Consider the following 4,873-nt stretch of genomic DNA (forward strand, 5'->3'; position numbering starts at 1 on the left):
GCCCTAATACATGGTCAGTGTTTGATTAAGAACCATGGATTGCTGAAAAGTAGGTATATTTCTTTCTATTCCCATTCAATTCTCTCCAAAGATCTATTAATTCTAACTTTTCTAAGATTCCATTCTCTTCCTTTACTTCTTTTTTTCTTTATTTTTTGGTTTGATTTATCTAGATCTGAACGGGGAAAGTTATGATTCCCTACTAGTATAGTTTTACTATCTATTTCCTCCTGAAGTTCATTTAATTTCTTCTTTAGATATTTAGAGGCTATACCATTTGGTGCATATATGTTTAGAATTGATAGTACTACATTATTTATAGTACATTTTAGCAAGATGTAGTTTTCTTCCTTATATTTTTTAATCAGATCTATTTTGGCTTTAGCTTTGTGCAAGATCATGATTGTTACTCCTGCTTTTTTCACTTCAGATGCTGCACAATAAATTCTGCTCCATCCCTTTGCCTTTACTTTATGTGTATCAACCTGTCTCAAATGTATTTCTTATAAATAAATATAGTAGGATTCTTATTTTTAATCCACCATGCTATCTGCTTCCATTTTATGGGGGAGTTTATCCCATTCACATTCACAATTATGATTAGCAACTGTGTGTTCCCCCTCATGTTATTTTTTTGCCTTTTGATCTCATTCTTTTTTCTTTCACTCTGTCCCTCATCACTGATATTTTACTTTTTATCACACACACCCCCCCCCTCCACTCCCTCTTCCTTTATATTACCAATCTCCTGCCCTTGTGTTCTACTTCTCTATAGGGTAAGATAGAATTCTATACCCAAGGAGTATGGTTGTTAATCCCTCTCTGAGCCAGTTATAATGAAAGTAAAGTTTAAAAATTGCCTGTTGCCACTCTTATCCTCCCTCTCACTGTAATAGTTTTTCATGCTTCTTTAGGTAAGATAATTTACTCCATTCCATGTCTTCCTTCCCTTTTCTCTCAGTGAAATCCTCTTTTTCAACCCTTGATTTTTTTTTGCATATCATATCATCTTAATCAGCTTACTTCTACAACCTGTCTATGTATGTTCATTCTAACTGTTCCACTACTGATAACATTTTTAAGAATTACAAATATATGCTTACCATGTAGGAATAAATCCAGTTTGACATTATTATGTCCCTTAAATTTTCTCTTTCTTAATTACCTTTTTAGGCTTCTCTTGGATCTTTTGGGTATTATTTTTACAGAATCTTGTAACTCATCTTTTCTTGCCCTTGCATCCATCTTCTGTACCCTATAATCTTCTCCTCTTTACTCTTCTAGAAGCCTAATTGGTTGACAGGAAAACAATATACACAATGCCTACAGTAAATAGAAAGGAAAATGGGATTGCATAATGTGTAATTATATGACCAGGCTTGCCTAAAAGAAGAGATGAGAAAAATATGCCTTCTGTCTTCTTTGCAAGAGTTGGGGAGTTGAAGTGGGGGTGGAGACTAAAGGTGGGGAACATTGCATATCATCTTGGGCTTCGTTGATGTGTTGGGTAGTTTTGCTGATTTGCTTCTCCTACCCCTTTTTTTCATTCTATGTTGCATAGGGAAAGAGAAAGAATGCATCCAGAAATAGTAAAGGTAAAGTAAAAAACAAAATGTTAACCAAAATTAAAAATTAGTAAAATAAAAATATAATCCTCTTAAAACAACTAAGTTGATTGAATCCCTTGTATATAACACATTGAACATTTAAGCCAGTTCTTTCTTTTCTCCATCATGGAGATAATTTGTGTCTGTAATAAAAATTTTGTTCTTGAAGAACATCTGCCTGAGTTAATTCCCCTTGTTTAATTTTTGGCCATAGGATTCCATTTCCACTTCTTTCACTAATCTCTTTGCAATCTACATGTTTGCAGGGAGTACCTATACCAATGAGCTCAGGAATCCATTTTAATTAAGCAAAAAGTCTGAAATCAATACATCAGTCAGAGAACAAGAATATACTCATCACCCACTATGTCCCAGGCATTGTGCTAAGCACTTTGGATATAGAAACAACAAATAAAACAATCTTTATTTGAACAGAACTTACATTCTAAATATGGAAACCTGAATTAAGATCTTTGCAGTAGGAATATAGAGGAAGAACCAATGAGACAGCAGTAGCAACAACAGCACTTTGCAACTGGTTTGATGTGAGAGCGAGAGAGGAGAGAGGAGTCCAAGATGACTTCAAGGTTATAAGCGTAGGTGATTGGGAAGAAAATCTTTCCATTAACATTAAGAAGTTGAGGAAGGTGTAGGGGAGAAGATGATGAGTTTAATTTAAGATAAGTTGAATTTAAAGTGCTGGGAAGAATTTCTGGTGGATATGTTCTCTAGACAAGTGGTTTCTAAACCTTTTTTACTTTGTACTACCAATTAAAAAAGTTTTGAACACACTACCATTGTATGTGAATATTTACTTATTTATGTTATACATATGTACTACTATATTAATAATTCAGTATGTTATAAAACTTAGAAACATTAACATGATATATGGATCAAATAAGATTTCTTCTTATATATAGGAAACTACTAAAATACCAAATTAAAAATTAAAAAAGCAAAGATCTTTTAAAAAACACCAAAAAAAAAAGGCAGCTGAGGAATAACCTTTGGTGGAGGTGAATACTGAGGCGGTAGGGTCATCCGAGAGAAAAATGCAGAGCTGGAGTTGCGTGTCCTGTGCCTTAGCCAAGAGAGGTCATTTCAGTCGAATACCTCATGGCCTACCAGGGATTTTTGCAGTGCCTCTGAGGACTTATGCAGATCAACCAATTGATGCTGATGTAACAGTCATAGGTTCTAGTCCTGGAGGATATGTTGCTGCTATTAAAGTTGCTCAACCTGGCTTTAAGACAGTCTGTGTTGAAAAAAATGAAACACTTGATGGAACTTGTTTGAATGTTGGATGTATTCCTTCTAAAGCTTTATTGAATAACTCACATTTTTATCATTTGACTCAAAAAGATTTTGCCTCAAGAGGAATTGAAATTTCAGAAATCCGCTTGAATTTAGAGAAGATGATAGAGCAAAAGCGTGGTGTAGTAAAGGCTTTAACTGGTGGAATTGCTCATTTATTTAAGCAAAATAAGGTTACCTGTGTGGATGGATTTGGAAAGATAATGGGCAAAAATCAGGTTACAGCAACAAAATCTGATGGCAGCTCTTAGGTTATCAATACAAAGAACATTCTCATAGCCACAGGTTCAGAAGTTGCTCCCTTTCCTGGAATCACGATTGATGAAGATACAATTGTATCATCAACAGGTGCTTTATCCTTAAAAAAAGTTCCAGAAAAGATGATTGTCATTGGTGCAGGAGTAATAGGTGTGGAACTGGGTTCAGTTTGGCAACGACTTGGTTCTGATGTGACAGCAGTTGAGTTCTTGGGTCATGTTGGTGGCATGGGAATTGATATGGAAATTTCAAAAAATTTTCAGCGAATCCTTCAAAAACAAGGATTTAAATTTAAATTAAATACTAAAGTTACTGGGACTACCAAGAAACCAGATGGAAAGATTGATGTAGCAATTGAAGCTGCTTCTGGTGGAAAAGCTGAAGTTATCACTTGTGATTTACTCTTGGTTTGTATTGGCTGATGACCCTTCACCAAAAATCTGAGACTGGAAGAACTTGGAATTGAGCTAGATCCCAAAGGTAGAATCCCAGTCAATACCAGATTCCAAACCAAAATTCCAAATATCTATGCCATTGGAGATGTAATTGCTGGTCCCATGTTAGCTCACAATGCAGAAGATGAAGGCATTATTTGCATTGAAGGGATGGCTGGTGGTGCTGTACACATTAACTACAATTGTGTGCCTTCAGTGATCTATACACATCCTGAAGTTGCATGGGTTGGTAAATCAGAGGAGCAATTAAAAGAAGAGGGTGTTGAGTACAAAGTTGGAAAGTTGTGTTATGTCAGGAATGTTTGATGGACAGGTCAAGCTACTCAGGAGGGGGAGGGTATGAACTTCCTTGACACATTACAATTATTACTGCTGAATTCAGAGCATACTAGACACTGAAAAGTTATGAGGAACAAAGTCAGAGAAGAAAGGAGGCATACCTGTGTGAAAACTACAACAAAATGCCTAGAAAAATAATATGTAAATATAGAGGTTAGGCCAGTGCTGCCATTCAATATATATATATATACATATATATATATATATTCATATTTCTCATGCCATGAAAGAAGACAAATATCTCATATATAAAAAGAAACTCATGAAGGAAATAGGGTGAAAAAATGGAATGCTTTGATGTGTAATCAGAATCCAACAGTTCCTTCTTTGGCTGAGGCATTTTTCATCATGGGTCCATTGAGTCATTTTGGAATCTTGCGTTGCTGATAATGGTTTAATCCTTCACAGTTCACCATCATACAATATTTTTGTTACTGTATGCAGGGTTCTCTTCATTCTGTTTACTTATCTTTTCATTCCAAGTTTTTCTCAACTCATCCTGTTCATCATTTCTTATGTATTAAATTACAACTATATACTACAATTTGTTAATCCACATTTCAATTGATAGACATCCCTCAAGTTTCCAATTCTTTGCCACTAAAAAAAGAATTATAAATATTTTTGTATCAGTAGGTCCTTTCCCCCTGTCTTGGATCAAATTGGGACCCAATAGTGGTATTGCTGGATTAAAAGGTATGAATAGTTTTATGGCCCTTTGGGTATAGTTATAGATTGCCCTCCAAAATGATTGTATTAATTTACAGTTCCACATCAGGGTATACCCATCCTCATTTTCCCACATCCCCTCCAACATTATTTTTTTTATCATATTAGTCAATCTGATAGGTGTAAGGTGGTATCTCTGAGCTTTTAAAATGTGCTTTTCTCTAATCA

At 34.9% G+C, this 4,873-nt stretch overlaps 1 pseudogene; it reads left to right on the plus strand.

The window, feature by feature from the left end:
- Positions 1–2,605: 2,605 nt before the first annotated feature.
- Positions 2,606–3,958, plus strand: LOC100617485 (dihydrolipoyl dehydrogenase, mitochondrial-like; annotated as a pseudogene).
- The last annotated feature ends 915 nt before the right edge of the window (positions 3,959–4,873 follow it).

The sequence above is a fragment of the Monodelphis domestica genome, chromosome 1, assembly GCF_027887165.1.
Source record: "Monodelphis domestica isolate mMonDom1 chromosome 1, mMonDom1.pri, whole genome shotgun sequence".
In the NCBI taxonomy this organism is placed as follows: domain Eukaryota; kingdom Metazoa; phylum Chordata; class Mammalia; order Didelphimorphia; family Didelphidae; genus Monodelphis; species Monodelphis domestica.